Consider the following 24,894-nt stretch of genomic DNA (forward strand, 5'->3'; position numbering starts at 1 on the left):
GCTAAACCATGGCGCCGAGTGAACTAGCTGAACTTGGTGCGGTTGTTTCTTGAATGCCTGCAGGGATGGGGATGCCACCACCTCCCTAGAGAGCCCATTCCAATGTCTTCACTTTTTCCATGAAGAAATTCTTTGTAATGTCCAGCCTGAAGCTTTCCTGGTGCAGCTTGAAGCTACAGCCTCTCATTCTGTCCCTGGTTGCCTGGGAGAAAAGGCCAATCCCACCTGGCTTCAACCTCCTTTCAGGCAGCTGTAGAGAGTGATAAGGCTACTCTTGAGTTTCCTCCTCTCCAGGTTAAACACCTCTAGCTCCCAAAGTACTGATAATAAGTGATGGAGAGCAGTTTAGTGCGCCAGCTCCCTCACTACCGTTTGGTAAAATCCCACCTGGTCCCTTCAACTTGTGAGTCTAAAAGTGCTTTAGGAGCTGCTCAAGACCCTAAATGCACTCACAGCAAGGGTAACAAGAAGACCAGGCAGTTCCACATGCTGCAAATTCTGCAGGGTCAGAAATGGAATCAGCTGTGGCACAAACGTGGTGGTTGGCCACGGTCATCAGAGCAGTCAATGGAAAACGAAATGACAGCAAACTAGAACACTTTCATGAGCTTGTCTCAGTCCCCCAAAAGCAGCTTGTAGTGAGCATTGCATCATTAATTACAGCCACTTATTGTACTAACTTTCTAATTTGGAAGCTCCTAAAATGTTTGCATTCTTGTTTGTACACACAAATCACCTGGCAGGCTGTTGGTTGGCTTGGTGTCTGTACCTCAGTGGCACTGGTAATGTGTAGGGGCAGAATAAACACAAGTGTCTGCCCCATCTCCTTTAAAAGATATCACTATTAATTGCTCAGCTTTTGCTTTTTCATGTTCAGCTCCTGAAGCTATATTTAATTTTCCTTTGCTAGTGTGACTTGCTCTGTGAAAGATGTTTCTGTGTTTGCTTAGGTGCTCTGAAGATCCTCACAATTCAGGTAGACATCTAATAAAATTACCTTTTAGTCTGGGGGTATTTCCCCGCTCCTCTCCAAAAGTAAATGTGTTCAAGACTCTCCTCAAGGATAAATGTTTTGAAGCTGCTAATGACCTGTAGAGTTCTCCTTTCTTAAGTATTTGATTACAGTTTTCCAAATGGTATGTAACTGTTAGAGACTAGCAATCAGGTTGGCACATTTTCCCCCTCATACTGTGGAGCTCGTGAGGTGTGACTAGAGTCAAATCGTATGTAACTGACATTTTCTAACGTAGCCATGTGTTTCAAGTATGGATGTTCTTTGAACTTGATATATGACTTTTCCTTCTGATTACAGATCCAAAAGCCTAACATTTCTCATTTTCAGAAACAACCTTTTACTGCTTTACAGTCCTAGCAGACCTACTTAAAGCAGGTATTTGTGTTTAACCTCTCAGTAGCAATTTCCATCTCTGCTACACTAGACTGTGATGTGAAATTATTTCATATTTGCAGAAGGCTTTAAAAGCACTCTTCCAAATGTGCTGTAGTAAATACTTCTGTTGTTCTATATCTTTATTTTCCCCTATTCAAGCAAAACTCATGGCTTATAAATATGTAACTTGTTAGAGAGTATTTTGAACATAGAAAGACAAACTGTAGGCTAAGTTTTGCTCTGAGATATAGGATCAAGACTTATTCTGTGAATAAGAGAAGAATTTGCCTCTAAAATGCTAGCATTTATTTTGTCAAATTAAAGGAACACTTTTTTAAACAGAAACCTTATGAACACAACAATTTTAGTCATGTTATTTGTAATGGCCAGAAAAATCACTACAGAAATGTAATGTAATTAATATCAATTGAAAGTTTACTGGAGTAGTATTGCTAGCACTAAAGTAATGAATCTAGAGAGGGCTCCCTAGAGGACTCATTTAGTAGGTTGCTTCAGATTTCTTATTTGACAAACAAGTCCCTTATGGCAATGCCCTCTCTAGCATTTTATTATTAATGGTAAGATGAATTTTTTTTCCTGGCTGCACTTTTATCCTTGGGTAAAACTCCCATGTTCTTTCTTTTAGTTCATCTTCACATTTTCTGCTACTGCCTAGAAGTTTAATTTTGCTTAATTTCTATTGCTGAATGTATGTCAGTTCAAATAGGCCAGGCTTTTTAATAAAGTCACACTGGAACTTCTGTAAATGCATTTTTCAGTTTTGCCTGAAGACTGCAAAAAGGCATCTTTGCATTCAAAGATGGATTGCATACTATAGGATTAAATACAGACACCAGCAGTATTCTGTGCTTACAAAGAGTGGCATAGAGAAATTGTAAACTCAGAGATTTCTTTCTCTGTTCACCTCTCTAAGATACAGATCACAATCCATGTATTGTTTCTAGAAGAGTGTAATTTGCTCTATGTGTCTGTCTCTAGAAACCTATGCCTCCAGGTGTCCTCCTTCCTTTTTTCTTCTCTAGTTTTTCTGACAACTTCCTAGCATTCATCTCACTGCTCAGGTGAGCTAAGACATAACCACTCCCCCTTTTTATGAACAGTTAATCACATAAACCTCTTTCTGTCCTATAGGTAGTGTGTCATCACAGGTCCCCAGCCGGGTAATAATTAGCATTGACTCCATGATTCCAGAAGGCTGATCATTGCTATACTATACTATATACTATACTATACTATACTATACTATACTATACTATACTATACTAAAGAAACTCATCACTCTTACAGACAGTAAGATACAGACAGACCAGACTGGTCAATTGAATCCAAACACCATCACCATTGACTAATTAAGAAATCACACTTTGGTAAGCAAGTCTCCATAACACATTCCACCTGTGTCCACATTCCACATAATTTTGTGATGATTTTTGCATGGTTTTTGCATTGATGGTTTCAGACATGCAGGAGAGGGATTTTCATAGCTTTGCTGCTACAGTTAATCACTGATGTCTTTGGAATCTCCTGTGCCCAACAACAGGTGCAGCGAGTGAAGATAAGAATTGTTTCTCATTATTTTCTCTGATCTTCTCACAGCCTTTCCCAGGACAATGCCTGGGAAACTTGTCTGTTGCTCTCTGTGGCCAGAGCTGCTGCTACATTGATGCTATCTTTTCCTTTTATATGTGAGGTAGTCTGTTATTTTACAGTTTGTTCTTCTGTAGTATGCTTTAATATTCCTTGTTATAAGTTTGTAATGGTTCATTCTATGTACCCCATTTGGCTTCCCTAATGGTTCAGTCCTGAGTTGTTTACCACAGCTTTCCCTGCCAAAATATATGTCAATCTACTTGTTAATCCACCTGTATACCTCCCTTGTTCCCTTGTCTTGCACCTGTCTGTCAAAGACAGCACACTCCTTTGGTTCTGGAGTGTTCCCTGTCTTTCATTCCTTCCTCGAAGGGATGGATTCTAAGGTTTGTTCCCTCCCTTTGTTGGCTTCTACTGGGGAGCCCTTACCCTGCACCCCTCCTGTAATGCCCTGCTATTGGTCAAAGGTTATGTCCTCGCTGTGTTCTCTCTTCCCTTTAAAAGTAACCCCTTCAGGTTCAGATTTGTCACTTGCTCTGCCTCACTTTGGGATTAAATCTTTGGAGACTCAGACAAGTGTCCTTCCCTTATTCCTCTGCCTCAGTTTCCCCGTGCTCTGTGCCCTGCTGCGCTCCCCAGGCCGCAGCGATCACCGCCACCTGCACTGGTCTGGGCAGAGACTCAGGGTGCCCACTCGCGTGTCTGCCCTGCGGCCACAAGCAGGACAGCCAGCTGGGGAACCTCCATCCTGTGGCTGCTGAGAGCCAGACACATATATGCGATAAGGTTTCTCCTTCTAGCATGTTTTTAAGTGTTTCTTCTTTGTGATGTATTCTTACTCCTGGAGTAGCGATCTTGCAGGAGAAAGGTCACAAAACTCACAGCTTTCAGTGTGGCTCAATGTTATGCACTTTTGTTCTGTCCCTTTATGGGCACATATTTATGTACTAGAGAAAATATTGGGCCCTTCTTATGGAACTCCAAATCATGCACTAAGTCTTCAGACCACCAGATCCTGATGTTTTGTTTGCAGAATGATTGCCTGTTGTAATCTGTACTTATGTGCCATGTGTTTCAGCATAATTGCAGGTTCTCTGTTGTGTTGATACAAGCCTGAACTAGAAGTGTTTTGCGTAACTTTGTGGTGGAAGGGAGGAATGGTGTTGACACAATCAAAGCTGATTTTGATATACTGAGGTGATCACTCTATCATTAGTATCACCAGTCTCTTCTTCAGTTGTGCAACATTCTACAGTCTGACCAGCACAATCATCTTTTTTTTTCTTTTTCTGTGATAATCATTCTTGCATCTTTGCAATAATTTCTGTAGTTTTTGTGTTGGGTGTTTGATTGTTTTTCCTATAAATTTCCTAAAATTAACTTTTTGTAATGTTACTGGACTGAATTCAGTATTAAGGAGTTGAATATTTGCAGTTCTTTACCATGACAAGGCAGCTGTTCTCTCTTTGATGGAAATGTTTATTTGGAAAGCGGATGTGTACTTTATTATTCAGAACTTGATTTCCATGACAAATAGTTTCCTTCTTGAAAACAAGTCAAATCCTGCAAGACTTACTTTGTGATGATTTTAGCATGTTTTTTTGCATTGATGATGACAACCTCTTTCAGACATGTGGGAGAGAGATTTTCATAGCTTTGCTGCTACAGGGTAGAAAACTACAATATTAGCAAAGGGTCTTAATCACTGATGTCTTTGGAATCTCCTGTTTATGTGGGCTCTGTTTTTCCTCAGCATGAAGGATATGCTCAGTTCCTGACATCAGGAAGGAATTAGACTTGGACCTATTTACTTAAGAAGAGTTTTTTTACCAACAGAGAAATATAAACATGAGACTTAATCAGGAGCTAGCAAATTATATTCCTCTTTTCTTGGCTGGATTTGTGGTTCATTTTCATGCAATCATTAATTCTGGAGGAATAGCCTTTTTGCAGCATTGTGTTTACTTTGGATCTAAAATACCAAGTTCTTGGTCCACAATTCTCAGTAGTCACTGCCCACCTGGTGCATGCCTTGAGCTTCCTCTGTCTTCTTACACTTTGCTCTAATGTTCCATTCAAAAACATCCCTATTACTTCAAACCATTGCAGTTCTTTTACCATGAATGTAAATTAATGTATCCCATCTAGCTGCAGATAATCCTCATCAAATAAAAATATAATCTCTTTTATCTTGAATTATGAATCTTTCTAGAACTCTCAGCATTCAGTAAGGTTGGACAATATATACAATTTTTATCAAGATCCTATGTACTGAACAATAGGTTTAGGCCTATCTCACTGAAATATTTTCACAAAGGAGTATCTGAGGGGCTAAGCCTCCTGTCTGGAAACTACTGTAATTGGTTAGGCACTATACTGCTATTGAAGGAATTACCTCAAGTGTACCATAAAGCTAGCTGTCACACTGTAATTTATTGCTTAGTTCTTCCTTCTGTGTGCTGTAATGTCTCTCAATATTTTCTTCTAGAATTTCACTGTAGTCTTTCTGATCCTTTACAATGCAGTTACAGGAGGTGCCTATGTTTTGCAGGGCCTAGTACAATTTTCTGTAGGTGGAATGTGGGCAGATTCCTATTTACTTTGGTCATCCACTATTTACTTACAGCATTCAGACACTGGAGAAAGCTCTTTACTCTGTAATCATCATCATAACTTTTGTGCTTCTTATCACTGGTACTTGGCTACTCTTACAAGTCAAGTCACAGTTTCAGGTTTAAACGAACTATTTGGCAATCTTGTTTTGAGGCCTCTCTCTCTAACCAGTGTATTGGTATACAGAAATTGTTACGCTTTCCTCATCTTGCTTGGTTTATTGAATGAACATTTAAACTGCATAGGAATATTATTCTAAAGATGTTTAACCAGAACAGAAACAAAAGTGCAATTGCAAATCTTTTTTTTTAGGAAATAACATGGAAAGCAATCTCAAGGATATTTTGTGGAGTTTTACATAGTAACCAGCAAATCTATGTATTAAGCTTTTGCAAGACCTGTATGTTTTCAAATACATTGAAGATTTGCAACCCCTATTCACAATATGTGGAATGTATACATTCTCATCCTCCTGTTCTGAAATGCTACAAGTATTTATGAAAGGTTACATATCATATCTCATTTGTCAATAGTTTGGCAAGATATCCATTGAAATAAATCTGCAAATGCAGGAAATGAGAAAATCCTGTTTGAATGTATCTAAAATTATATGTTGGGTTCCACTGGTTTTTCACACGAGAAGCACCTGGTGAAGAAACATTATTGCCTGGAATTCAATCAGGAGACATAATTACTGGAGTCTTGTTTTACATATGAATCAACAAATGGCAGAAGTGTTGTTAATTAAAGGAATTGAAATCTTCTTAAGCTGGAGTCCCTTTTAGTTACATGAACCCTTACATGATGCAGGTGTTGTGGGCTCATCAGACTCTTTTGCCAAATAACTGGCATTCCTTTTTTTGAGGAATGCCAGTTGCTGCTTTCACTTGAAATAAAAAAAAAAAATGTGTTTTGGGCCATCATTTTATAGTTGAAACTTTCAGCCAGAATAAGCAAACACACTACTGAAAGGAGCAGTTTTTCTATTTCCCTCAGTCCCTCCCAGTTCACTCCCATGCCTTGTTTTCTGCTGACTGGGCTGTTTTCATGGCTGTGCATTGACCCAGCTCAGGGAATCAATCTGAGTTACAATTAACCAGGTAAAACCCAGTAAGTAAATGAATAATGGTTAATTGTGACCCAGTTCAAACAACTTATCCTTTTTCTCAAACACATGAATTAACGCTCATGCAGGTGAGAAGGAGGGAGATGTGAGGGGGCCTGGCAGGCAGTGGGATTGCTTCTTTCAGCAACAGTTACATCAGCTTATGACATTAAAGCATTAATGCACTGCCTCTGGGGGATGTGTTTTGGTTTCTGTCATAGCCCTGAGGGATTTGGTATGCTTTCTGTCTTGGGCTGTTTATATTCCTAAAATGTTTTATTTTGCAGGAAGCACTATACCTATAAGTAGGTACAACTGTGGCCATTACCTGGCTCTAGGAAGCATATTATAAAGTGACAGCAATCTGCATCAATTAGTATGTTAAAATGAAACTTGACAGAGAGCTAGGAGAAGATATTAAATCCCTACACATTTTTTTGTTGACAGAAGAAAGTGAAACTATTAACAGTTCCAGTAAGCAAAAGACTGCATCACAAGCTTTGTACTTTATCAAATAATTGTTGTAGTAAACATTTTTCTCATGTGTGAGATTCTCTGGGCCTTGAGGTATTGTAAGTGGCAGCATTCTCTGCTTCTGCTTGTTTGTGATCACCCTTGCACAGCCCACTGTGAAAATGCTGACACCAATATTTATGTGGGCATTCAATGAACCAGATCAGAGAACCAATACACTTAAAAAAATACCCCACACCAGAAAACCCATTAGCTGTACCAGTTTCCCATTTTGATTTACTCTCTCTACTAAAATAGTGGGGCTGACACAGCTCGGAGCACATTTACTCTTTGAGATGGCATGATTGCTGAAACATTTACATTTGGACTGCATCACCATGTTGAGTAATACTTAGTTCCTTTATTATTTCACCTTTCCATGTGGTGACCAGTATCAGCAAAGGAGTTTTAGCAGTAGATCATAGTTGGATTGGAGTTGGGTACAGCAGGGCAATCTGCTTGTACCCAGTGTAATTTGAAGACTGAGTCCTGCTAATTCATTTTGTCCCATAGCCCAGGGTTTGGATGACCTAGCAGACTCCAGTCCACCATAAATCTGTGGACAGGGGTATGATGTAGGTCCATCTCAGAGCTTTGCTTGAACTGCTTGCACAACTCTGGTGTCAGAAGCTGGTGATTCCTCTTTAAATTTGAGCTAGTGATTCTGTGGGGTGTTGATGGTGTTCTTGGAAACTACGCTAATACATTACATTTTTCCTTTATAATTGTTATTTGCATTGTTTCTGCTTTTAGGCAAATTTCATTTTGAAACTGTGGTCAGTTTTAGCCTGTATGTATGTCTTGGTTTAAACTCAGCTAGGTAACATGCAGCCTCTCACTCAGCACACACACAGAGAAATTGATGGGATGGCAAGAAGAATTAGAAAAAAGGTAAAACCCTTGGGTTGAGGTAAGAACAGCTTAATAACTGAAGCAAATAATAATAATGATGATGATGATAATAAGGGAGTAAACAAAAAGAGAGGTAAAACCCATGAACAAGAGCAGAATACATTTGTTTACCCTCCACTGACCAATACCCAGCCCCAAGCAGCAATTGGCCTATCCCGGACAATTTCCCCCAGTTTATATACTCAGCATGCTTCTGTATGTATTCTGTATGGAATATCCCTTTGGCCACCTCAGGTCAGCTGTCCTGGCCATGCTTCCTCCCAGTTTCTTGTGCGCCTCCTCACTAGCAGAGCATGGGAAACTGAAAAATCCTTAACTTAGGGTAAGCAGTACTTAGCAACAAACATCAGCATGTTGTAAAAATTGTCTCAAATGGAATCCAAACCACAACATTGTACCTGTTCCAAGGAAGAAAATAACTCTATCCAAGTTGAAACCAGGACAATATACTTCATGCTCTTTCTTCTTCCATTGGCCTGACAACTCTTAATGGAATAGGAACAGCAGGAGCACAGAAGGAATGATACATGCCAATGGCAAAGGTGTGCATAAGGACATTGTGATATTGAGTGACTGGATCATAAAAAGTCAGATAAATTCAGTCTAGAAAATTTGATATGATATCCATTCTGTTTTTAATAGATCTGCTAAAGTATTGAGCTGTAATAATAACATCAGTTTTGTGGTCAATAGCAATTAAAACAGAACTGAATCTTTGTATCTTTGTCCATATCTATATGAATTGGATCAAAATGCCTATATATCATATAAATCTTATAAGGTTAAGGAAGTAAACCTGCTACCTAGATGCTTTGATACTAGAGGTGTATTAATTTGAAATTATGTGAACTAACCAGACTGATTCATTTAATTTGTTTAAAAGTTGTAATTTTAGTTTTAAATTGGATTGATAAGCAGGTCATATAAAGGAATCTATTAACCATTAAGCTAGGAATACTTACCTAAGGGAAATCACCCCCCCCACCATAGCTAAAATTTTGAAATCCTTATAGTTAAAGTCTAGTGCCTTTTGTTTTTTCTTTTGTAAATTATCTCTTTTCTTCCTGTAAGTTTTTCTTATTTACCTCTTATTTCTTTTTCTCAAATTTTACTCCCTCAGTCTCTATTCTCTTGCGTCTTCTCTGCTCCCCAGCAACCTAGCCTCAGACTTCCTCCTGTGTTTGCTTTAAATAATTTCATTCAATATTTATCTAAGGCAGGTTAATTCACATAAATGAGATGCATCTCTTAGAGGAGAGTGTTTTTAGAAATGCCTTTTCACAATTAGATTTTACAATGTTTTTGTTTTCGTGCAAGTCTCTAGTCATTAAACTCAATGAGAAAACCTTTAATTTATGTCACTGTAATGGAGACCATGGTATTTTCCAATTCTGTTGCATGGAATCACCACTTAGGAAATCAGGAATATTATGACTACAAATGAAGTGAGAACTTGGGCTCTGGCTTGATTACAGAATGAACTGGATGGTCCTGAGGCCATATACTTCCCTGTGAAAGAATACTCTCACTATGGAAAGAACCTGAACATAACCAGTAAATGTCCTTGAATTGTAGCTGGAATGAAAGTCAAGGCTGTTTCTGTTCAAAAAGGAAACCCAAGCTGCTTAAAATGGATTTGGCATAGCCAAGAGTAGAAGTTGTTATCATCCTTCAGTCTAAAGGAACTGATTTTGTACCAAGAAATAAAATTGTTTTTTGAACAAGGTAAAGTTTGTTGCAAAACATGATGTCTCCTGGCACATATGCACTTAATCTGTGCATCCCAACAGTGCTACAAGCCCTGTGAGCAACAACTGTTGCCTCATGCTTAAAGGGGCAAATTGTGCCTGACAAAGAGTTTTGTGTTACTGCAGTAAGTCCATAGAATTTTATTCTATCTGTTGTGGTAGAACTGCTCAGTTGAGGAGAGGATAATAGCCATCTTCCTTCAGTATACAATTGTCCCTTCCTTCACTATTTAATTGTCCAATGCTTTTAGTCATGTGTGGAGAGTGCTTTGCAGATATTTCCCTTAACATTAAAATATTAATTACTTGGAAGGTGCAGAGCTGTAGTTTTCCTCAGAAGATTTAAACTGGTTTGTCTTTGAAGACTCTAAATATGTCTGTTGTTGATTTTGAATCTGTTTTAGCAGTACTCAAAGAAAAGAGTGTTATTTTATGGAGAGAGTACCTGATATATGTAGTTATGGCCATGACAGCAGCTTTTTATGTATGGCTCCAATTTCTACAATGGTCTAGAGACCCTCGGCAATGACAGTGATTCATTGCTTTCAGTGATTTCTTTTAGTAGAACATCTCAGTGCTCCAAATTATCCTGAATATTATATCACTGAAAGCAAAATTGTAAAGTTCTTGCAATTAAAATAAGACTTCAGCTTCGACTGAATATGCTGGGATGATATTTTTGAACATGTTAAGTTGGAAAATAGGAATTGCTTTTGCAAAGCTAAAGGCAATCCTAAAGTGGCATGCAATGAAATTGTACCAAACATATTTTTACTTCCTAGCAAGAAGGTATCCAGATCGTACCAGTCACTGGCACCAGTTGCTATGCTGGTAGACAGCAGCAGGCAGCAGAGAAGCAAAAGGATGAATAGACATGAAAAGTGAGCTGATTTCTACTGCTCATATATTGGAAGAAAGAGAATGATAGAAAAGGTAGGCAGAGAAGAGATATTTGGAAATTACTGAAATATCTCGTTCTATGAAAGAGAAGGCTAAATGATGAAACAGAAATAAAATGAAAATAAGAAGGATATAGTGGCATTATATATATGTGTGTGTGTGTATATATATATATATATATATATATATCCTGTTAGCAGTGAAAAAATTATAGTAATTTTCTCATCCATTTCTGCTTCATAAAGAAATGTGCCATTAAATCTGGGTTAGGAATAAAAGTTAAAACATTTCAGAGCATGTTTGGCTTGTGAAATATTTATCATGACTATTGCTTTGATGAGCATGTTCACAGTATGCTGTTGGTGTTTTACATCTCTATAACTAAACAGTAAAGCTGCTGTAAAACTGAGCGGGAAATAACATAAAATTCTATAGCCTTCAAATTAAATTCTTTACTAATTTCTCCCTTAGGATTTATAAATAATGTGTACACTAAATTTTTAGAGGACACAGGAGTGTAATACATGCTAATTCATTTTTTCTTTCTTCTCTGGAGAGAACTCAACCAGTTCAAATATAGATTTCAGCTTCTGGTAGACTTTTCTGCTTGGAAAAAAATCCTACCTCCCACACAGAAAGGACCTTTGTGTGCACACACATGTAACTATGCATGAATCCTGGCAATAACAATTAGTTTCATTCATTCTGCATTTGGGAGAAAGAGTAAAAGCTAGGGCAAATAGCTCCATCTATTTATTAGTGATCTAAAGCTGTTGTGGTTTTGGTTTTTGTGGGGTTTTTTTTTGTTTGGTTGTTTTTGGTTTTTTTTTTGGTTGTTTGGGTTTTTTTGTTGTTGTTTGGTTGTTGTTGTTTTTTTAAAATAGAAATCACATTGGATCATTTCAAAGGACAAGAGTCTAGTGTAGGCTTTATCCTGACCATAAGAGTTGTTGTAAGCAGTTGTCTGAAATGCTTGTACCAGCAGTGACCGAGTCTGGAGCAAATACTTGCTGCGAGTGTTTTCAAAGATAAATTTTTGGGAGTTTTATATCTCGTTACAAGGCTCCATGCAGCTCCTCCTCGTGGTAATGCACTGGAAAATGAGGGCAAGAAGACATTAAGGAGACATCCTTTGTACTGGACCATCACAGATAATCAAATACAATATAAAACCCAAATGAAACAAACATAATCAAAGGATTTATGCTATGTCAAATAATTGAGCTGAGTACAGATAAACGAGATTGTTGTAGACGTTTACTTTCCCATAGAACAGTTTTCAGATTGCAAGGTGCAGTGCAATCTAAGTAAGTAAATGAAGTAAGATCAGAGATGTTAGCAATCTGTCACATTTGAAGCATAAATTCTAATGATGCTTAACTGTACATCTAGGGTTTAGTAGTCTTTGGTAATCTGGAACATAGCAGCATCAATGTGTATTTGTAATATCATTCCTCTTACCCCTACTGACAAACATAAGCTGTAATGCTTAAGCCATGTTTCTTTAGTAACTAAAGATTCTTAACACAATTTAAGAAATATAACACATACCCATTGTTTTATAAATAAACATAGTAGCTGTCCTCTTGGAGTAAGGCCATTAGGTGTGCTCTAAGTCAATGATAAGGAATTAAATGTAAACTTGAGATAACCTACTAATTTTCTTTCCACCAGTCACCCTTAAAATGACTTTTAGCACCCTTTACTTCACTGTTTATTTGAAGAGTATACATTTATAGCTAATACAGCTCTATATTTTATATAATTTAATGCAACCCACCCAGTTGCCTAAGACTGTTACCATGGGCCAATATTGCAGAGATGGCACAAGTCCAGCTTTAGTTTTGCAGAGGGTCCAAGCTGATATAGATGGATTTTGCAGAGCAGGAGCTGTCTGGATTGAACTGGAAAATTTCTGGAGCAGAAGAATTGCTAATGGCTTTCACTTCTATCAGTTGTTGCACTTGTAGTGAAATGGGTTCAGACTGAAAAAGGCTGCACTGAGATTACACATTTGGAAGAAGTTCTTTACTATGACAGTGGGAGAACCTGGAACATGTTACACAGAGAAGTTGTGGATGCCTCATCCCTGGAAATATTCAAGGCCAGGCTGGAGAGGCTCTGCACAACCTGACCTAGTGGGAAGTGTCCCTGCCTATGGTAGGGGGTTTGGAATGAGATGATCTGCAAGGCCCCTTCCAACCTACACTATTCTATGACCCAACAATATAGATGCCATAAGAATTCCTGCAAATTTTGCGGCAAAACTGAGGAAACTCCAGATATGCTTAAGCCCAGAAGAGGTCTGCTGAACAAATCCTATGCTTGCCAAGACTAGAGTATTTTAATTTTTCCCTTGCACTACTGATGCAATTTGTAAACAAGTATGCTGCAAAGGCTGGCCACTGCTTTGCAAGTATAGATTACATCAAGCAAGCATACTTCCTGATTAAACTTTGGTTTAGTTTTTCCCTTGCTCCATCTTTTTTCTGGTATTCTATATGGGATTTCATTCCTATACTCCTTTTGATGGAGTGTCTTCAGAAGTGACTGATTTTTTTATACTTACTGAGGGCAAATTAACAGGCATACATCTCTCTTCCACAGAGAATGAGAGGAGTTAGGCTTCCTCAGTGTTCTTTGGCTTCCATAAAACACAGGAACTGCTTTAAGTATCATAGAATTGTTACTGATACCTTTGTCATGGTTATGCTTGTAGTATATTTTTAATTGTAGTATCTAATTTAATTGTCCTTTTTGGTCAATAATTTAATGAAATGCAGTTTATTGATGAAGCTCTGCAAAAACCTATTCATCTCTCATATTGTGATCTGCAGATATGTCCTTAAAACAAACACTTTCGTAAGTCTCTGTTGTACCTGTCAGCGCATTTTATTGCTGTGTCCCAGCAAGTATGGATTACCACATCAGTTCTAGGTTTTTGCACTGTTTTGATTTGCCAATGACCTCTCCACAAAGTCTGCAATTTACTATTAACAATATTTGTTCTTTGGCTTAAACTTCAGCCAACAATTATACCAACCTGGCCAGGGGCTGGGTTTAGCACAACTTGCATTCTTTGCTGCTCCTTTTTCTGAGACTGCTTTATTCAATCTTTAATCACTGTCTGTAGAAATTGAGCCTATGATGGGAGGAGGAGACCAATTCTTGAAGCAATAAGAAGGACATTAGAGCAACACTTAACATGGTCCAAACAAATCTGTCTCAATTAAGGATAATATTATTTCCTGGCAGTCCCTTTTCTTTCAGATGAAGTCCAAACCCTTGTAAAGTTCTAGTAGATGCTTTACTATGACACTTTTCTTTCCAGGCAGATCCGGAAGCTATCTTCTCCTTGCTCCAAATAAAAATGGCAGGACTTGTATCACAAACTGTCAACTGCCTGATCACTTTTTGCAGGATCCATCCAGTTGTTCTTGAATATTTTGAGCAAGATCCCAAAATCCTCTTGATCTCTTTGAATCCCAAACCTCTGTCATCTCCAAGTCTTCAGAATAATTATCCAGTTGCCTTGTGTTTATCCAAATGTCTATATACAAGTACTCTGGTGTCAGCAATTCTGTGATGCTTATCCTCTTATAAAACTAAACCATTTAAAAACCCCCAAAGTCTAAGAAACATTATTTACCACCTGGACTAAGAGTGTACTTTAAAAAGGGCTTTGAAATACATTCTGAACCAAAATCTTTTATTTCAATGCACGTAGGTAACTGGATGTCTAGCTGAAAAAGTTATTGCATGAACATTGTAGACAAACAGATATCCTGGATAGTTCAGCTTGTCTGGCCCTCTCAGTAATTACACTTGTAGCACACAGTTCCTTTATTAGATGCCTCTACTCATACAGTCATGATGGGCATAATAGCAAGAAGAAACATCAAAAATATTAGGTTTCCTAACCACAATCTCATAAGTAAACAAAGAATGCTTCAGTAAACATGGTCTGTGAAAATAAGTATTTCTGAAAGGTAATATTACAATTTTCTTGGTAGATGTCATCATAAGTACTGCAGATTCACTGAAGTGCCCACTTTGGGAAGACAGTATCAGTGAAGTAATTAATCCTTCATGATTCCTTTGTGCCTTGAAGCTTTTGTTTCTTGTCTGACAAAAGAAACATTCTGTCTTTGCATTGTTGTTTCACATTAAATTTGTCACTTCCTAGAAATTTATTCTTAGCTGGAATTGTAGCTGCCTTGCTCTTTTGACACAATGATATTTGAACCTCTTTTTGCTGAGAGCAGGGGCAGCACTTTATTGAATCTCTTTTAAGTCTAGTTCAGATGTTCAGGCTACATATGAATTGCAATGATCGCATTGCAAAGCTCTGTGATCTCTTCAGAGACTGTGCCATAAGTTAATGCTTTAGAGGAACACTAGGTGGACACCTGGATCTTCTGAAGCTGTGTGAATTTTCTGTTACATGTTGTCCTTTAGAATATGACTAAGTCTTCCTTTGTTTATATTTCCATACCTTTGGCACTTACCCTACAAACCTGCATTCAGTACTATTGTAAACAGCATCAATTACTTGTTAGTGTTATGACAATAATTGCAGTACTAGTAGGTGTAGGAAAAACACTGACTTTACCAGTTTTGGTCACCATCTCACAGAAGCTGCTCATACAGAAAATGTTCTGTACAGCATAAGCCTCTGATCACCCTTATAAATAGACTTGTCACTACTGGTGATTTTATCTCTCTAAGGGACTTGATCTTGGCTGTGAAAAGGCAGCACAATCTTCTGTCTCACATGATGTCCTGGTACAGCCAGAACTGACGGGGTGAGGTAGAAAATTGTTGGTCCATTAGTCTCTTTCCCCTTGTGAGTCCTCAGCTGCAATAGCTAGAGTACTACAAGGTAGTAGAGATGTGAGGGTTGACTCTATTCGCAGTGCAAAACAAACATGAAAAGCCAGCCTTGTTAGATGATGCACAAGAATCCTTTGCTGTTTGCAGAATCCTCTAAAAATGAACTCAAATTATCTAGATATTTATTTTTCACATACATTAAAAAGAAGTCATGTCTTAAAATGTTTTCTATGAGCATCTCAGAAAAACTAGCAGACCTGTGAACAAAATGCTAAATTATGTAAATAAATTCCACGAGGCACACCTTAAATATTTTGCATATGCAAGCTACAAGAGTCTTACAGCTGCTTTTCAGATATAATACTTGTTTCTTAATTCTTAGATCACTGATAGAATGTCATGGTGTAAAGTGAATGTAGAGAATTTTCCTCAGGAGTTTATTACAGGCGTATTTATAATACAGGACTAAACTGTTTAAATTTTGATAAAGTCATGTGGAATGCATCCAGGTTTCAGAGCATTAGAGATTCTCTCAAGAAAAATGCACATGAAGTACAAAATATTATACAAGTCAGACTTCATGAAAGGTCATTTTTCTTATTATTTATTTGCAGATGCTTAAAAGTGTTGGCAAATTTATTCACATAGGTAAAAGGAGACTAATTTATTCAAATCTTGCTCAGAATACTGCTGGAACAAAAAGATGTTCTGTTCAAAGTACCCCCACAGCAAAATGGGTCTGACATATAGACACAGATGAGAACATAGTCATTCATCAGTGTTCTTGTAATCCTGGGCTATTTTGATAATGCTTGAATAGATTACATAGCTGTAGGCCATTTTCCTAAAAACTGAAGCATTTGGAATGAGAGTGACTGTCAGTACTGTTGGACCACCTCTCTGGTGACCTGCATAGTCTCATCTCCAGAGGCAAGAATTATTTTGCTGCTTCTCTTCTAATTGTAGTGGCATTTTAGGTAGCACTTGCTAAGCTTTGGAAGAAATTCAACTTACCAAATAATTTTAAAAGAATCAGTTTGTGAAAACCTGTGAAAAGAGCAACTGAGGCCTTCAGAGACAAACTGTTTTTACTTTCTTCATCATCCATGAAATTGTGCACCTATACTTGTGGAAAGTGTGTAATTTTTTTAAAGGCGAGGATTGTTCTACATAACTGTGTATTACTGAATGCATGATAAAACACTGATATTCTGTTGTTCCAAAATTTTCAAAATGAAAAGCAAGCTTTCTCTTGGTTCAATCACCTACTGTAAAAACTGAAATACTAGTATGTCAATTCTTCAGTGGAAGTTAATAAGAACACTCTTCCTCTATCATGAAGAACAACATCCTGTTCTTTCTCATTTGTTTTTCTGTTACTTTTGAACAAAACAACTCAGTATAACAAAGATCAGTTAACTTTTTCTGGCAAAAACAGCCTGTAACATGGTCATCTTTTTGTGCTTCTATCTTTCTTTAGAAAGCTGATTATATTTGTAAATTACATTATTGGGCTGTATTTGCATCACACATATTTGAAGAAGATATTTGGATCAATCTTCTGCTTACTGCAGCTGAAACCACTATCTTTGTGAAGATGTGAATGGAGCAGCTTCTGGAGTCTAGCTGAGCTGGGTAAAAAGTTAGTACTATGGTAAAGCTTAGGAACCTGATTCCTTGTTGTTCTGGGTGCTGTCCAGAAAAACCCACCACAAAACAATGAACAAAGAGCTTTCCTGCCACAAAGAGCTTACAATTTAAGAGACAACAGCATGGAGAAAGACAGTGAGGCATAAAGAAATAAACAGCTGCCAGTGAATTCATGGGAGACTGGTACAGTTGTGATTGCTGGGTATTTAAAGGGAAGTGGATAAGAGCATGGCTTCAAATCCTCCAGTGCCCTGTTCTATCAAGAATAAATATATTTATGTGACATGCCAAAATTGATAACTCTATTTGCAACAGCTGATATAAATTCCCCTAAATAATGAAATCCATAAAAATACACTGTACAGCCTTTGCTATTTCTTCCATTTTTTAGGAAGGAAAAGAAAATGAACACATTTTCTGGTGCGTAGTAAACCTTCCTCTGCAAGTATTCTGAGCTCTGAAACTTCAGCCTTATAGGAGTGATCTTTACTACTGGTGTTGTAGGACTGAGTATCTCAGCCCTTTGAATGCTGTGACCTGAGATGTTGTTTCTTGATGGGGTCAGTGGTAGCTTTGTCCCCAGTGACCATTGAGCGGCGATATTCAACATCCTCAGTGGGGTGAGGCAGGCAAAGAACAAGGGAGAGATTCAACTTCAGCAGATAAGACTTTGGCTTATTCATGGGGAGCTGGTGGGTGAGATGCTGTAGAAGGCATCACTGAAAGAGCAAAGGAGCTCAAGTTATTACTCATAAGGAGCAAAATGTTGTCCATGCCAGGAGTCAGGAAAATCAGTACAAAACAGGGAACATGCAGCTCAGTTCCAAGGTAAAAAGAATGTATGTAAGAGGCAGAAGCAGACTACAAAGAACAGAGGCTGCCTGCAATGACATAGGTGGCAGTAAGGAAGCAAAAGTTCAGCTAGAGCTGAAACAGATAATAAACATCAAGGGCATGCTTACTGCTAGTTTAGCAGCAAAAGGAACAAATGAAGCAAATGGCCCATGGCTGAAAGTGCTGGGTAAATTAGTGGCAGAAAATTTAAAAATGCCTCTGTTTTTGTCAGCATTTCCCAAGCTTTGTGCACAGAAACATGTTCAAATAGGAGAGATAGTGTTGGATGTTGAGAGTTCAGTTGAGAGTTCAATTGAGAAATTTCAACCCATAAAAATACATGGGTCAACCAGATGGGTCAACTTTCCAAATATTTTGGAAATTATGGCTCAAGTCCCCTTGGAAGCCAGTCCTCACCACATGAAGGAGAAGGAGGTCACTGAGAGCAGACAGTGTGGATTGGTCAAAGGTGATATGCTTGACCAACCTGATTCATGTTATTATGAAGTTACTAGACCTCTGAATGAGGAAGGAGCAATGGATGTTGTCAGCCTTGACTTCAGCAGGATGAAAAAGCCTTGAACATCACTTTTCTGTTACAGTCCAGATGGTAGAAAAACTTAAAATTCTAATGGTTTCAGTTAATTCTTCAGTCCATTTTTGGATGTTTCTAGTAGTACATCTTCTGCAAACAGCCTTTAAACTGTCCCTTATTCCAGTGATTCCTAACTCTAGAATTAACATCAGGAATTATTTTTTTTTCCTTCTAAATGTTCCATTGCAGATGTAATGATACGAAGTAGCCTATTCTGCCCTAGCAAACAAGTCATCCCTCCCTGTTCCCTGCCTCCCTTACTATAGATAGCTATGGGCTTTGTGTTGGAAGTTTACCTCTGTTGCCATCTCTATGAGTTAAATATCATTATTATATACTTTGGTTCCACTTGATGTTGATTGATGCAACACATTGGTAGCATGCTCTTCTGTGAGATGCTGTGTTGCTTAAGCAATAATTTTTCCCTACACCAATTTTTCCATTGGTGTCATCCTGAGGTAAACACCTTGATGCTGGTGAATGCAAGTTTGTGTCACCCATATTTGCAGAAAGAACTATTAGAAAAGAAGCTGAAGTTTCTCAAAACCCTGTCTGCAAAGAAGTACTGACCAAATGTTTGGAGTATGTAACATTCATATCACAAAAAGATGATTCTGTGTCTAAGAGCTTAGAGGTCTTAGAGGCTGGCCACAGGGGTCTCCACCGTTGTAACACAGTACTTCAAATACCTATAAGGGCTTAAAATTAGGTTTGTATTTATTACAATTCCTTGCATATTCAAGATTTGGTGCAATGGTAGATATTTTTCCTTTTATCTACTTAATAAATGCATCTAAAAATTCCTTTAAGCTTGCAATTTTCCTTGATCTTAATTCACATAGAATAAAGGAACAAAGTATTCATTAATATCTTATTAAAGCTGATTATAAATTAATATTAACTTACTTAAATTATAGTGTACTGTGGGCCCTTGTAATCATTTATGCATTATGTAACAGGATTATTTTTTGAAGAAAACAGTTCTCTTCTAATGACCCTTCACTGTAAAGAAAACACAGTATTCATATAGTTCAGAAATGCCTCTTTAGATGCTTCACCTTTAAAGGTTTTCACATTTCATTTTCAGGCTGAACTGTAGCAGTATCCATGTTTATAAATGTCAGCACGAATTTGTCTCCTAAATTAATTTAATTATCTAAATATCAAAAGTAATTTCACACCTGCAACTCTTAGCTAATTCACGAAAGGCAACATAACTATCCTGGCCACAGTCTTCCAAACAAACTGTGGCTCTTGGATCCAGTATTATGGACCCAAGTATTAAGTATTATGTACCCTAGAGTCTTAGTTTTCCTTTTCTTTTCTTAGCAGATTTGGTGGCTATGTAATAATGCTACTTTAACATCCCAAAATTTTAAAAATACCCATATCACAACATCTAAAGGAAAGAATACTTCAGCATCTCAAAGTATATGAGTACCCCATTTTAAAAATTGGTTGACAGACAGAACAAAAATTACACTGTTTCTTTCTCTGCTTCCTGAAAGACCAAATGCAGAGATGTATCACATCACTGTCACAATGGATCATTTTAATTGTGGTGCTCAACAGTGATGTGGTACTGTTATGATTGCATTATAAAAGGCTTTTCTGATACCTTTCTATTTTTAACTTTCAGTGACATTTGAAGGAAATTCTATTTTTTTTTTTTCAAATCAGCATTTTTAACAAAATGAAAGTGAAAAGAAGGTCTTAATATGTTGGTTTTCTTTAAAGATTTTGGGGGATGTAGGAAGGAAAGCACGTGAACTGGATTAAAATAGATAAAAGGGTTGCTTAAATAAGAATGAAAAAGACATTTTTTCTGCCTTTATTATCAACAAGCAATCACAGAGTTTTAAATAAGGGAGAGGCAATGCATCTTCCCAGTTTTGCTCAATGAAAAAATGAGCATAAATTTGCCATCAATAGAATAACCTTGAGGTTAGCAGGAATGCCTTAGCAGGGCACTTGCACACATTAACTGATGATGTTCCATCTTGTCCTGTGTTTCTCTTCTAAAGGAGATGAGTTTATTATCCTCCTCCCATCTCAAAAAACAGTGCTCCTCCCTCTTAATTTCCTTCCTTCCCTCCCTCCCTTCATATGTGCCCTGAAACCTCTCTGCTGCTGTAGCTGTTGCAGTAAGAACTTGCCCTTCCTGTCTCAATCTATCTCAACTATTATGTAAAGGAGTAAATCACAGCAGAAACCGACTACCTCTGAATTCATTGTGGGTGGCTGATCATTTTATTTAAATAAAATTTTCAGGACTTCAAGTACTTCAAAAATCTTATTTCATGTAGGAAGCTCCTTGTAAGCAGACCAAAACCTTATTTTTCCTGAAAGCTGCTTTTAGAATTATGAAAGTTAAGAAGATGCAAAAGACTTTATAGGAATTTGAGATGCAGTAAAGTGAGGCTGGATACATGAATAAGTAAGATCTATAGTGGGAGGAAATACTGAAAAAGCTGTGGGACATGTGTTGCAAATAGATCAATGTAAGGACAGTCCTATTTTCCCTGAATTCTTTTAAAGTTTCCTGGGAAAAAAATTGCTGTTGTCAACTGACTACCACTGTGGTAGGAAAATGCTGTTTCAAAATCCATCTGGATCAGTAGCTTGCTGATTCACAGATAACAATACAGCAATCTTCAAATTAGTCCCTTGAGCCGCTCTTGTCTGCAGACTGCATCTAGAGTATAGACATTAGCTGTGTAGCTGCACAAGCGGAGGTTCTGCACCATGTTTTCCTGCTGTCTTGGGTGGGTTTGGCTCAGGTTTTTCCAGACAAAAGTTAAAAATGTCCTTTCTTAATTTACTCACTCTCCTTTGACATTTTCTGTAAAATTGTTGAGGTTGTTCTCATGGGAGTAGTAGTTGCTACTTCCTGGAATGACAAGGAGGTCTCCTTAGCACACCAATGCAAACTGATGCTGTTCTTAAATATGGGATTCGTCCACTTTTACATCAGGTACCGTTTGGTGATGGAGCTGCATCTGACAGACACAAAAAAAGCAATAGGATAAGGGATCCAGTCCAGCTTTCTGAGTGATGATGAGGCAAAAGACTGGGTTCAGATGGTTTGTACTTTATTATAAGCAGTAGTTCTCCAGACCCTCATGCTCACTTTATCGGTCAGTAATGCAGCGTTACTGAGTCTGAAGATGCTCTGTGTTGTAATAGAGGTCACAAGAATTTCCCTGTTTCCTTTTTGTTACTGATTATGGTTCTCTCTAGTGCCTGTCTGGAATCCCAGAAACCTGGCCTCTAATACACTCTGGTCCTCTTTGCAGGCCGACTCGTTCCTGGGGTTTCTTGTTCTACATCCTGTACATGAGAAGGCAGGAAGAAGAAACAAGGAGTCAGTCTGATGGGAAGTAACCCAGTCAGTGTAAGTTTGGAAGTAAATTCCACAGAATCACTGAATGGTTAAGGTTGGAAAGGACACCACCCACAGAGAGATCCAGGAGGAGAAAAAGATGGAAGTATTCAAATCTCTGTCTTGTTTTCTAAGATTTGAAACTCTTTCTGAGGGCTTTTGGTGAGTTTCAAGGCTGAAATATTTCCCAGCTTCCTCCTGCTCTAGCTTTGACATGGTATATTGGTGTGTCCTTCACTCGCCCATGCCAAAGATCATTCGATCATTCCTGCAGTACATCAAGACTGCTTAGGATATGTATGAAATATGATGCTTGTTATGACACTTAGAGCTGAACTGTCCTTGGCAGCTTCTTCATGTGCTGTGTAATTTCCATGTACCTCTGAAGAAAAAAAAAAGTGACTGGTTTTCTGCCAGGATATCTAGGAAGAAAAGTGTAATATGAATCAAGAGGAAAAAACTTTTGTTTCAAATAAAAATATGGAGAGGTTGATACTGGACTCCAAAGGCATGATTGTGGTCTCACCTGCTTATTTTACACTGCCACCAGTTGAATTACACATCACTGCTGCTGATAGAAATGTAATCAGGGCCAAGACTGTAAGAGTCAGAGGACTTTATAGTAGATTGTTCCATTGTTGCAATCAAATTATCATTTAGCTTTCCAGGAGTATTAATATTTTTGAAGCCAATTTAAGGCCGAATTCTTTGGCTTCCCCAGTTCTTTGACTTGTCCTCCAGAAAGATTATATAAATGCAAATAAATAGAACAGCATGTACTCAGCTCAGCTGCTGAAACCTCTAATAGCTGTATTTTATATGAATAGTTTTATGAACCGATTTGTGCCCTTGCATCCTTTTTGAGAAAGCAAGAAATTGGATATTGCAGATATTAAGTATTTGTGCCCTCCCCTAAGTCAACTGCAACATGTTTAAAGTATGGTAAACTTAAAATGCAAGGTATTTTGTCTCCCCAGTCACTAGTTGGCAGTGAATGCCCTTAAGAAAAGCATTGTGAAATTCAGTCACTAAAAGTCAAGTATACTAATGTTTTGTAAACTGCAGGACTAATTTGAGAAGACATTGTTCTGAAAACAAACTTCAGAGGCTGAAAGAAATATCCCACCTATAATTGCAAAGCCTGATGTTCATTAATAAGGAGGGGACTTTAGTCAGTTCATTGAGTATTTTGTAAAGATAAATCCACAGCCTTGTACAGGATCCAAAATTCGATACTCCTCAGTTTTACTGGAAATTTTTCTCTGATAGCTGAAGTCAAGGTGTTCTTTTTGAAGGAACCTCACTTAGTAAGTTCTGTGATAAGGTATTATTTACATGGATAAAAATGTATTGTTGTATTTTGAGGGGAACTCTCAAAAATTGTTATGTTAATATATGTTGTTAATATATATTGTTGTTTAACCATTTGTATTTCTACTTAATATTCATTTAGAAAAGAACAAAAAAGGAACAAATTATACTTTCTTTTCCTTGGATTAGGAATTTAGTGCATTGTTTCTGGTCTAGATGTAGTCATGCTGTTAAAAGACAATGTACACTTGCTTAGATATGCTTCTTTTTGTCCTGATTACACTTCTTCTGAAGTCAGTGGATGCTAGTGGTATTAGCAACTGCTTTTGACAGTCCTTAGGAGTGATCTGAAAATTCATTGCACAAGCTTGGTAATCTGTAGTTTACAGTATATGTATTACTCAGTATACCACAAGGGTGGTATAACAACTTTTTCTGGGCAGTTTACTTCTGCTTTGGCTTTTTGCTGTTAGTGGTGAGTTGCAGGAGTCTTCTATTTGCATTAACAATGATCAAACTCAGTTCCTTCCTGAGAGAATTAATTCAAATTAAAGCAAGATAGAAAAATTAAGAGAGTTGTTATTTTATAGTTAATGGGGGCTCCATTCCAGTAGAATACAACAGCAGATGCTTTATGGTTTATGTCCAAGGTTTTTCTCATCAATAAAGGCATTAGTGCATACCTGTGATACAAAGTCAGCAAGCAGACCTAAAACTGGATACGAATGCCATACTTCTCATCCACAGTACCCTCCACAGTAGTCTCCCATCAATCTCAAAAGCTATCTGTTTTAAATGTTAGTGTAAATGATTGTATTTTGTGTGAAGGAGGTCTTTAGGATGAGTTGCACACACCTCAAGGCTGCCTGGATACTTGTAGCATAGAGGAGCTGCTAATCCAATGCTCACAATGTGGTTTTTTGTGAAGGCTTAGGGCAGATACAAAGAGATTAAACAAAACCTGCAGTGTTCCTGCACCACCAAGCAGACCTACACAAATTAATAGGCTACAAGCCCTTTTAGATCTCTTACAGTAGTCAAAGGCTGAAGAGATATATGTCAAGAGGCATGCTTAACCCCATCTGTCATGCAGGAATGTCTCATTCAACTTCTATTCAGTCATGGTGGACACTAGCAGGAGGCATGAAATATGTTTTGGGGTTCCTTGTTTTTTTTATAAATGCTTTGTTCTTCCCTAAGAGTAATGAAGAGAATTCCCAGTCCAATTGTTTTCTAGTTTAAAAAAAAAAAAAACTTTGCTAAAGAAATTTCTTTCCCAATGCTTCCATTAACATTTGACAGGATATTTTAGAATATTATTCACATATTTAAATAAATAGAAAAATGGCAATAAATCCTTAATATTTTCATATATATTTTCACAGGTACACTATATATTCTTTGTCAAATGTGTTTGGTCACTTGAGAATAGAGAAATTACAAAAACTAAATATGATCCTCTGACTTGTACAGAACAGTGCCAAGTCATATTTAGAA

At 37.6% G+C, this 24,894-nt stretch overlaps 1 protein-coding gene across 1 annotated transcript in view; it reads right to left on the reverse strand.

Annotated features, from left to right (window-relative positions):
• LOC110472824 (endogenous retrovirus group K member 8 Gag polyprotein-like) overlaps positions 1 to 24,894 on the reverse strand; it is a 399,368-nt gene that overhangs the window by 116,757 nt on the left and 257,717 nt on the right. The window lies entirely within an intron of this gene.

The sequence above is a fragment of the Lonchura striata genome, chromosome 2 (assembly GCF_050655825.1).
Source record: "Lonchura striata isolate lonStrDom1 chromosome 2, ASM5065582v1, whole genome shotgun sequence".
NCBI lineage: Eukaryota > Metazoa > Chordata > Aves > Passeriformes > Estrildidae > Lonchura > Lonchura striata.